Source organism: Falco peregrinus, chromosome 7 (assembly GCF_023634155.1).
Source record: "Falco peregrinus isolate bFalPer1 chromosome 7, bFalPer1.pri, whole genome shotgun sequence".
Lineage (NCBI taxonomy): Eukaryota > Metazoa > Chordata > Aves > Falconiformes > Falconidae > Falco > Falco peregrinus.
This window is the reverse complement of record NC_073727.1, coordinates 26,747,853-26,759,883: the sequence shown is the minus strand read 5'-3', so window position 1 is coordinate 26,759,883 and position 12,031 is coordinate 26,747,853. Positions and strand designations below refer to the sequence as shown.

At 39.6% G+C, this 12,031-nt stretch overlaps 1 long non-coding RNA gene across 1 annotated transcript; it reads right to left on the bottom strand.

The window, feature by feature from the left end:
- Window positions 1-667: 667 nt before the first annotated feature.
- Window positions 668-11,842, bottom strand: LOC114014017 (uncharacterized). Its single transcript, XR_003557348.2, has 2 exons — window positions 8,126-11,842; window positions 668-3,828 (listed from the first exon to the last, which is right to left on the bottom strand). It is a non-coding gene; the product is annotated as an uncharacterized LOC114014017 (long non-coding RNA).
- Between the last annotated feature and the right edge of the window lie 189 nt (window positions 11,843-12,031).

Sequence of the window (12,031 nt, the reverse complement as noted above, 5' to 3'; positions counted from 1 at the left end):
GATTGTTGTGGATTAGAGGGAGGTTCTGTGAGTCATCGTTGGAAAGATGGTTGCTGAATTCATGTTTACAACTGTGATTACCCAGAGATAAAGGGCAGAACAGGAGCTGAAGGACTAGCAGGTTTGAAAGTGTCCATTCAAAGAGGTTACGCTAATTTATCTAGAGCAGTTTAAATGATTTCATAACGTTAATCAGACATTTGAATCTGGAGGAAGGAAGGCTTGGGAAGACAGGAAGGCTCAGATATCATCATATGATTGTGAGATGCAGGACCAAAAATTGTTTATGATCTGGTTCCTTTGTAGTAATTTTCTGGCACAACAGGCTGTAACTGGCCAGGTACATTACCCTGTGCACAGGAGGAAATTCTATTTCGTAAAAAATTCCTGTAACTATATCAACTCTGTTTGCATTTCTTTATGTTAGGTGTGTAACCAAGCCCAAGTCAGAGTGGTTCAGGGTTCCTGCATGCCAAAACAATGTTTTGGGGCAGTCAGAAATGGGATGCAAGCCTGTATGGTGCCAAAGCTGCTCCCTATTTTCATTGCTAAACCAGCTGCAGCTCACAGAGCTTACAGAGTTAGCATGAAGCAATCTTTGCTCTTACCCACGTTCTTGAATAGGACAAGCTTGGTGTCAACAAATAATCAAGTCCAGAAAGAAAGATGAGGAAGTATGAATGTTTTATTGTATGGAAAGGACAATGATGAATTCTGTATTCTTACACAGTCTCTTTACACTTTCCCAGTAGCACAAAGGGGCTGTAGAGTTCTTGAAATGTCTCCCTAGGGAAAATTCCTTGTGTAGAGGTTTCCTCACTTTGAACAGCTATTTCGAGCTGCTGCAATGATCCATAGGGGGCTGTGGCAGCAAAGTAATTTAGGGCTGCCAACTTACATGAGAGGCATTGCCAACACAAATGAAGACTCAAATATGGGATAAAGCTGCCCTTACCAGCCCTCCACCCAATGGGCAGCAAAGAATTGTGCTTGCTTTTTGTGGAGGAGAACATTCATTGCTAATATTTATGTAAAGGTTATGTTAGGCTAATTCTATGCAAACCTGGTATGTGACTGTGAGAAGCAAAAACTAGTGTGCTGTGAGGAAGAGCACTTTTGCTGTCTTGTTTTGATGGTTATTACAAGAACAGAAAAGCAAGTTGCTACAGAGCCAGTGTAGGCACAGAGAATGCACAACTTTCAAGGCATTTTTTCCCTTCCTTTAAAAACAAAAGCACTCATCTCTAATATTGCCAAGCTGGCTCTGCTCCTCCATTCCCATTCTGATTTGCTTGCCCCACTTCTCAGATTTCTGCTTACAGAGAGGACAGCAACCACAGCCAACTTCACAGTTCAGTGAGTCAAAACTCATGGAACAGAATTTCTCAGCAAATCTGGGCTATTATACATGATAGAAATTCTAAATTGTGTCATTGTAGTAACAAGCAGCAATGATCTTTTAGTAACTTGAGCTATTTTTAGCTGAGAAAACTGATTGCAAACACCTCATGATTAGTTCCTACTGAATAAATGAATTTCTTGTCTACAATGAGCAAATGCCCTTCTAAATTGCATGAGGAAAGTAAAAACAAAGAACTGTCCTCATGTGAAATCATTTTCAGGAGGCCATTATGGTTTCCTCTGCAGTCAGTTCAGATTTGACTGATAGTTGTAAGTATAGTACTGCCATGCAGTTAATCTCTTGAAAAATGACAACTGCTTACAAAAAAAAAAGAAAAAAAAAGGACATTTTGACAATTAAGTAAGTCTTGTAGAATTCTGTGTATGTTAAATCATAATAGTAGAAGTAGCATACATTTAATACTTGGACAGTGCTTATTATGTCTTATTAAAAACATGAAATCACTGAAGCTTCTTAAAGTTTAGCTTACATACCCAGCAGGAAACACTTGGCAAATAGAAATGTCACTCAGTTACATTTGGAAAAGGTGAATGACATAAAAAGGCTGTGAATTTCAGTTTTGGCCTAAATTGTAATTACTACTTGTTTATGTGTGTTCTACATACCTGGATGTCATGGTGATGGGCTATAAAACCACCACTGCTGGAATTAACCACCTTTTTTTTCAGTGATAGGTGTGAAATTTGCTCCTCTTCATCCACCTGGCAGTGGACCCATGAGCTCACAGTTCTTTTCAGGAACAGGGTAGAGAAGAGTTCTGCTCTAACTTTGTTCTGAACGATGCTTTTCCATACACTCCTGCCATTATCTAAATTGCCTTTGCTCCCATGATCAATCATTGTAGTCGTTAAAAACTGAGGAAAAGTATTCATTTCAAATCAATAGCAAAGTGCAATTTATCTTTTGCCAAGATTATCTTCCATCTCTCTCTATTTCATATTCCATAACACTACAGTCCTTTCTTTATTGTCTTTTGTTTATGGGGATGAAGAATCTTTTTTATTGTTTGCTTTTCATATCTTTCTGGAAGTCTAACTCAGCTTGATTTTTGGCAATTCTCACTTTGTCCTTCCTTTTCTTGATCCCTCAGATAAAATTTCCTTTGTGCTTAATCCTCTTTGCCATTTTGTAAATGTTTTGCTTTTTGCTTGTGGTTATTTATTCAACTAGCTCTCTTCAGTAGAACTTTTTCTGCTTTCTTGAGACACAAAGTTCACCTAGTTTTATCCTCTTCACTTAAAATAATTGTATTATCCTCAGTTCCTTTGTTTATCAAAGCTTGTCTTTTTGAAATTGAGAATACTGCTTACTTTTGGAGTAGAAGCTCTTACCATCTTTCCCCAAATCAATTTTGACCCAGTGAAATTGTGTTATAACTGTTGTAGCCCTCTGAATACAGTAGCTCACTGAATACAGTAATGAATGTAATTCACAATGTAAGGATTACAACATAAATGTTTTCGTTTTATCTGTGAAGATTACTTTTAAATGCTTTTAGCTCAGTTGTAGTTACCTTTACTGTTTGTACCTAATTTACTAAACATATGGTATTATTCAATCATATTCTAAACTAGTTACAGGTGACCTTCAAAGGGGGGCTGAAGAAAGACAATTGGGTAATCTTGCTTGTTTCTTATTGTTTTTTTTTCCAGTGTTCTAAAAACTTCTGTCAATCCCTGCATTTGGATAATTAAAAAGTACACAGAAACTGCTGCTTGAGATCTTTTGCAGTTGTGTTCCTGAAAATGAAAAGACTCACTTAAACTTCCCTTATTCTGCCCTATGGCATCGGCTGTATCTGTAGTTAAATATTGAGTGAACACAGAAGAGGTCTTTATTAAAGTTTCTGTGTCTCATTTCCTTCATGTAGATCGTTGAGAGTTCACATCTCCCCATTATCTTCTGATAAGCGACTAAACCAAGAAAGGTGCAGTAGGCAAAACACATTATTTGCTTCAGAAAAAAATGCAAAGTTTTCTTATACTTTAAGGAAAAGCAAAAGCTCCATCTTTTCAAATACCCAAACTAGACAGTATAAAAAAAAAAATTTGAAGGAACCTACCTGGGAAGGGTAGGATGTCAACCTCACAGAGGAGTTTTATTTACATGGTTAACAAAGATGCACCCCTTTTTTTATGACCCTATATACAAAGCTTATGATCAAAGCTAAAAGGATTCTCATGGACACAACACTGAAACACTGAAAGCCATGTTTCTCCCAAGAGTGCATAGGTATAGCCAATGTTCAGTTTGGAGTGATACTCATTTTATTTTCATTTAGTCTGTCTTGGAGGTAGGGCATGTTCATTCCTTATTGACATGACTGAAGAAAGCCAGGCTGTTTCCTCTGTATAATGGTCACTTCTGCAGAGACACCTGATTGTGACTGATTTATAATCAAGCTTCTGCAGGGAAAAATTAATCATATTTATCACAAAAATAATTAAAATATTTATATAGCTTGTAATTGCTTACATTGTTTCTAATTGCTCATTTATATAAAGAAGGGATTTACATTGGTTATATTATTATCGACTTTAATAAGCCTAAGCATAAAAAATCATCAGTTAGGTCTTAAACTAATGAGATTTGTTTAAAAATAATGAGATTTCGGACATTAATAAATTGGGATTTGACCTCTGGGCTATTTGTCAATGTGTACATAAGAAATTTAAAAAGCACAAAACTGAAGCCAAAAGAAAACATGAGGCTATCACATGAATAGAAATACAAATCTTAAAATGAGACACTAAACAATACTGATAAAAACAAAATGGCTCTTTATAGCGCTTTATGCACAGTGCTGTATTTCATCCATAGCAGGAAAAAGCTTTCTTGTAACAAAGAGGAGGAGATACCAGATTTAATGTGTAATTAGCTGGTTTACAATTGAAATAATTTATTCTACTCTACGTGACAGCATCATTTAAGTCTCTGTAGTAGCATTCCCTGTTGACAGTGCTACAGCTAAGCTGGTGTCAGCATTTCAAAAATAAAACCTTTAAACAAAGGTTGTGACTCATTTCTGAAAGTTGCTCTAGGATAAACTGTGACAGAGGGCATATTTTTGGATGATACAAAAAGTAATGTAGCTATTTTGGAGATTGGAAGGCAAAGATTTTACACAGGGTTGTACATAAGTGGAGCTGATCATAACATCCAACAAGGTCTGGCAAAAAATATTAGTTCTTCATGACTGCACTCCTTTTTTTTTTTGCTATGGATCGGTAGTCCTCAATTAAACCAGAGTGTACTTTGTGCCCTTACTTTTCATAAATATTTCTTCAGTAGTTTAATTCTACCACTCTCTCCATGTTTTCAAAATACTAAAGTCTAAATTGCACAACTGTCTTTGACTGCAGCTTTGAAGTCATGGACCAGCTAGGCCAACTGTTGTCGAAGACACACATTGAACTTTTATTACTAACTGCAAGTGCAGAAGCGTTTTTGTCATTTGATCAACAGAGTATCTCATACTAGTGGTTTCATTCGGTGTGCAATCACAGAATACATGCTGCCTGGTTATGAAAAAAGGCACACATCTTAAGCAATACCATCAGGTTAACCATAATATTGTTTTGGGGTTTTTTAACTTAGTACTTGCAACATATAACTTCTCCCACCTACCTCTTTCTGGCCTATTTAATTCATATTTCAGCAAGGTGTTCAAGGCTTTTCTTGAAGAACTCTTTTGGTCTGGATACTCTATATCCAAACTTGCCTCCAACAAGGAAACGTGTTCCTTGTAGTAAGGGTGACATACATTGGCAATGGTAGGAGATAGTAGCAATTTTCTTGACTCATAGTCACCCAACATAGTTGGGGATACAAGAGGTTAGTAACTTCAAATTAGTTCTTCAAATTGTAGAGCATCACATACAAACATTACTTTGGATTTCTTTTCTGTGCTTTAGAGCAAGAAGTTAACTCAGACTATCTCTTCAGTCTCTAGTTTTTAAGGGAAATGGCAAGATTTAGACATGTAATTTAAGAATTTATTTATCTGTATCCAGGTCTTTTTATGTCAGGAAAATAATGTAATGCAGCATGCTAACACAATGCCATTTGACATGACTATTAGAGTGATAAAGTTTTACTGTTTTCTCAGTTTAATTTTTTAGTCTAGAATAGGATATATTTCAGTTTGAGAAGCTTTCCATATTTAATTTTACAGAGAAAACTAGAAAATATTCTTTATATAGAACCTCAGTAAGTTCTGTCCAGGTTTTGCCTACTTCCTCTGCTTAAGATTATCTGCTCCAGATCCTGCACCTTTCCCTCTTGGTGTATTCTTCTCAACTGTGTCTGTGTGCATTTACTTTGTGGACAGTTTTAAGATGTTAATCGCTCTGTGGCAAAAAGATTCATGAAAAGGCTGATCAATATTTTCCTTTGGTCAAAGAACTTTCAAGTTCTTTCTTGGCTTTCAGAAAATATGTATTTGAGCTCTTTGGAAGGTGTCATATGTTTAATTTTTGCTACGAAATGTCTGAAGCCATTACAGACACCACCAGAGAAATGAAACCCATTTAACTTTTACATATACAGTGCAGGTGTTGATAACTAAGATGTGTCACCCAGGGCTTCCCTTGGTGGTCAATGTAGAAGAACAGGTAGGTTTAGGGCATGAATCACCCGACTTACTTTAGACAAGGATTCATTAAATTTTCTAGGTGCACCAAAGGATCTACTTGTTCTATTGGAAGAGTAAGCATAAGGGTGACAGTGAAACTATATGGTCAGTCTGGGAAGAGCGAGCAGAGAAACTACTTGCCCGTGCAGCAACACCAACAATTTCATTATGTAGTTTCAGGAACACTACGAACTATGTTATAATAAATCATAATATATGGAATAATTTATTCTATAAATATAATTTATTTATTTAAACTGCTAAGATTTTTGCATGAACGCTGCATGAAACAGCTGCATAAAAGCATGCCTTTGTTTCAGGGACTGAAAGATTGATGCATCCTTACTGGAGAGAAAATATTTGTAAGTTTCTTAAAGTATTTTTAAAAAGTGGCAACAAAGACCCCTGCTGAACTTTGATCTGAAAGCACTTTCTTCCATCTTTACAGCATTAGCACTGGAATTCATATTATCTAACTTTAGATGCCTGCAATACTGACGTCTGCATCTAGGCTGGTTCTCTAGACCTCGAGTCAAAGCACAGTTAACTGACAAACCCAAGGTTTAAAAATATGACTACACGAGAAAGTATGCTGTCAGCCTACAGCAGCTGACACTGCAACACCAGAGTACATTCACAGCAAGCTGCTCAGCCCGACACAACCCATCTTCACCAAGTGTGGTTGTACTGGTTGGAGCCAAGCCACACCAAAATGTGAGGAGGTCTCCCAGTGCTAACTTGCACTGCACTCTTCTGTGCAGAATTTATCCAGTGTCAAGATATCAGAATCAGTTTCCCACAGTTCTCCTTGCACTGTGTTTTCTAAAATACAGTTGGGTTTTTTTTTTTTTAAATAAAAGTCCATACTTCACGATTTCCTCTCTGCCATCAGCATGAGATCTGTAAAAGGTAATGTACTCTACATTTATGGTTTGCATATCTTTCACATACATGAAACTTAAGCAAGTGCTTCGAAAATGATGATTAGTGATGGGACAAGAATGATGACATTTTGGAGAGGAGGAAAAACTAATGCTATGGAATAATGATTCTGGGCCTAAAAAAGCATATCAGAAGGTAAAATTGTGTCTTGCAGGTTCTGGGTAACTAGCAGTGGATGAAGAAATTCAGAGTGAAGAAAGCCACATAAATGAAATTGTATGCTGAAGAGGAAATGGCCCTGGCCTTCATTAAGAGACACCAGAGTGAGAGCCTCTCTGATGGCAGATAAGCAAATAGCATTCACGCTGCAGAAGTTAGCAACACCAGCCTGCTTAGCAGATAGTGGGCAGTCAATTGGGCTGGAAAATCCACACTGAAAACAGTTGTTGTGCAGGTCTGCAAGATCATCAAGCATCTCTTACTTTCTTGAGATTATGAATCAGGGTGGTGCCTGGGGAACAGAGGAACCTGAAGCGGGGGATGATGAGGTTGTGGTAGGGAAATAGGTTGGACGCATCCTGAGTCTGCATCCTCTGAATACAAATGTGCATATTTGTCCATGATGTAAACCTTGGCTGATCAAGGAAGATAGGCAGCACTTACAGGAAACACTGTTTTTTATTGAAGCATGGATAGTGAAACTTAGCCTGTGCTTTCCAAGTACAGAAACCAGAGATTGAACATTTTTTTTTTCAGCAAATGCAAGGAGAATTTGGATGATTTACTTAAAAATTCACAAGTAACACATCCTATTAAGCCTATTCTGAGTGAAATAAGCATGCTGTAGTAACTGTTGCATACTTTTAGTGCAGGTTTTGTGAGGCCTGCTTTAAGCAACAGGGAAAGCATGGCAGTAGATTGGCAGGTTGTGTAGGCAAACATCCCGTGAGTTACTATGGCATTGTTTGGTTAAGGGAAACATATCCCTGCAGAGTTGTGTTCTCAGGAGGGCTGCGTGCTCATGGTTTTCCCATTATTGACCTTAAAAACAATAATCAGTTTCAAATTAACTACATTCATTACTGAATTCTCCTCAGTTTGAAGTCAGAGTCCAGATGCTGAGGGAGGGTTTGGAAATATCCAAGAGTACAAGAACACACTTTGGAAGTGAAGAGAACATACAGTACCGAAGCAGGGTTCTTCTGGGGGGTCTGCCTCTTGCTGCCACACACATGATGACAACCCACTCCTCTAGGAAAGGACCTGCAGAACAAAAGATCATCCAAACCAACATACTAATGTGGATGCACTCTCGATACAGCCAGAACATGCTCCTTGAGGTTGCCTCCCCCTCTCTCCCTGCCCCCAGGAGTTCATTGCTTCAGGCCCCACTCTCCTTGCAAGAACTGCCAGGGAGCCCAGTGCTGGAGCGGCAAGTGGCAGGAACCGCGTTGCCTGCAATAAGTCAGGAAGGGCAAATAAAGGGCAACGCAGATCCGGCTGCCTGGAGTTAAAGACGAGGTGCATGGATACCTGGGACAGCTAGGAATGAGGAGGGAGCTGGGAGCCAGAACTGAGGGCCCTAAGGACAAGGGAGTTATACAAGGACATGAGTTCAAGCTTTAAATACCAGTGTTTTTACAGAAACTTTTGCTATTCAGTCAGCATTGTCATTACAAAACAAACTGCTTTTAACATTAGTATATGAGCACTCAGTGTAATGTACTCTGCAGTTTCCACTCAGGGAGAAAGCTGAATTGGTACTATAGACAACTTCACAGGAAGTTAATTTTGTAATTTAAATATCCTTACTGAAAGCAAACAAATAAAAAATCCGTGATTTAGTACGTATGTGATCAGGAATTGATCAGCACTTTGTTGGATTGTTAATTAATGGCCTAAAGCTCTTAATGTACTGGTAAGGCAACCGTGTCTTTTCCCAGCTAGCCGGTATGGTCTCTGGACAGGTAGTCAACATTTTGCTTGTTTCCCCGGCTGGGTGGTCAGGCTGGTAAGGAGGCACGGGGCAGACTGGGAACTACAGCTCTGCAGCCATGGACATTTGAGAAATTCCAAGGAGGAATTTCAGCCCTAGGGAAGGCTTGTTTCTTTTGCTCCACGACTCCTAAACTTGTTGTCTGAAGAGCTGATTGATAACAGATGCACCTATCTGCCTTTCTGTTTTTCTTGAAGCATATTGTTTTTATGCAACAGGATTTTTTCTGTGATCTCCCCAGGATATTTCACCCTCCACTGTGTATGCTCCTGGTCAGCATTGTCTATGGAATAAAGAGGTTCTGGAAATGTATTAACCCATGTTTTTTCCCCTTAATCTGCATCAGTCCTTCAGCAGTTACGGAGACTGTGTTTTTCTAGGAGCCTCTGTCAAAGGAGAGACTGTTAGATTTGCTGGGTAACAGGAAGGAGAAGGAATTTGGAAATTCCTGAGACAAACTTCTCTGCAGGAAGGTCTGTCTCCTTCCAGACAGCTTGCTCTGGGAAAAGGCATGACTGTAGGGGTGCAAAATTGCTGGGGGTTGCCTATGAGTCCTATGAAGGGGGGAACTGATATCAGGGATCTTAAAAGTATGAGCACTGGAACAGTGTAGTCAGTACAGGAAGCAGTGGTTATGACCACTACAATGTCCCCAGCAGTGACAACGGCCCTGGTACACAAAGTTGCAGGTTCCCAACCATATGTACTGGGAAGATCCAAGGGCATATCTTCATGGAGTGAAGATAAAAGCATGGAAACCTAAGACAATTATGCAGAGGGATCAAAAAGGATACAGGAGGATAAAAAAGCCCATTTTTCTATGGGTAAAATATATATTCTGAGATATTGGAACGTTCCCCTTGTCTGAAAGCCAAAGAAAAGCAAGCTACCATTCAAAAGCTCGTTCTTTTGTTACGCTAAGCCACAAAAAAAAAGAAAAGGCTGTTCCTTTTAAGAGAAAAAAGTCAAGTTCAAGCACTGCCACAAAGGAAAAAGCATACCTTTTAAAGTAAAATGCGGTAGGACATCCTTGAGCTCCTGTCCCCTCTTCTTGCTGTACTCACCTTGACTCCCTGGGAGTCTGTCTCTAATCCCACCCCATCTCAAGGAACCCCCGGCCCTCCACACCAATGCCTGCTCTCTGCTTGTGCTTCGGAGGTGGGGGTTTTGTTCCATTTCAAGTGTGAGTTGTTTGGGGGAATTCTGTTATTCAGGCAACACAAAAGCTAAGTTTTTGCATCGGTTTGGTCGTGGAAATCTGGCTAACTATGACAAAGGTTAACCCTTTAATTGTGGTAGAGTATGCACCTTTTCATTACAGGTTCAAGAGAATAAATAAAGAGTGACTCAGTGCTATGGCATCACTGTGGAGGTCAACCAGCAGAGCGTACTCTCTGCAGTCTCCTCTCATATGCTTTTCCTGATGCTATATTAATTAAAAGCAAATACATTTATGATCAATAGTCTGTCTGCAGGTCATAGAAAAATAAGTGGTAGGCCCTTCCAAGACCTGCTGTACCAGAGAAATGCGAGGTACAAAACATGCTTAAACAAGAACAGGGCCTTTGGCTTCTAGAATTACATCCAGCTTTAATAGAAACTGCAGCTATTAATGGGCTCTCACATAATACAACAGAGTTACTTAAGCAGGATTGTTTATTCCCACTCCTACCAAAAGCTCTGGTTGAGCCTAGTTCAGTTAGGTGTTAAATCTGATTAACTGCGGTGGCTTTGGGTGGCTTAACATTGTATTTCCAACACCTGGTTTCTTACAGTGCTGCAATACATGAGGCAATCTGAAGATAATACAGCTATTGATTTTTTTAAATGACACGAGTGCATTTACTGGAAAACACCAGTATAAAAAAAGCAAGACCATGTATGATTATTATCAGCATGTAAGATAATGTAATCAACATAATACAAAAGTAGCATTCTTAGCCTGAGACTAAAGCGGTTAATTTTGCCATGCAATTGCAACCGATAAGGGGACTATACAAAGGCTGAAACCATTCTGAAAACATGCCAACACACAGCTTAGGTGCTACATTGTTTCAAAAATCAATAGAGACAACAAATTCATTGTTCTCTGGATTTTATGCTAAATTTCTGGAAGGCACAACTGGCTCTCACACACCTTCAGCCTGTCAATTGAACCACAGACTGTCTTCCTGTCAAACCCTACCTCCAATGGGACTGTTTGCAAGGAATGGCAAAGCTCGCGCACAAATTTGGCGTGCTGAGCATTGGGTTTCTGTAGCTCTTCTGGGGCACGTTGCTCCCTGGACTGATTTAACACGGTATGTGAGACTTCATACAGATGGTTACCAGGTATTTCTGTCTGTCAGGGACACACCTTGGACCAGCTGCTGAACAATCCTGAATTTTCTACATAATTGCAGTAGCGGTAGCAGATGGGCATCTCGCTGAGGTAACGTGGAGGTGCAGGGTCTGCAGTCCCTGCAGCACAGCCACAGGGGTGAGCTGCTTCAATGCAGGGCAGTGAGAAACACGTCAAATGCTCGGTGCCAGGAGTTGAGATCATCTGTTTTGAAAAACAGGGATATGCCACTCCCTTTTATTCTGTCAACAAGGGCGGTGGTGCAAGGTGGCCTCTACTATGCAAGAGAGTGCGGTGACAATGGGACCCACCGTAGCCTGCCCATCCACAGCACCAAATGGCCCAGTTGTTTTGAGCTGCTGAACACTACGGAGCCATGTTCTGTCAAACCTTTCCTGAGACAAGGTGTACGTCAAGTTTTTTTGTGTCTTGACTTTTAACAGGAAGCACTGTTTTTTTTGCTTAAGGTGTAGTTCGTCTTCAGGGTCCTTCTCATGGGTTTCTGGTGCCTGAGCTGGGAAGATATGTACATTTTCCACCAAACTCTCTCTGTTATGCAAGGTTATTCTAATGGAAAAACAGGAAAGGGTAGCAGTAATCCCATTAACTCCAGCAGGATTAAATAATTATTATGGCTGTCAGTGTGCAGTCCCAGAATTTACCTCTGCTCTGGGATACCCTTACACAGTATACCATCATTATCAGGATATCAGCTCCTGCCACCTCTTTTTGGTACCTGTCAAAATGTTTTTATTC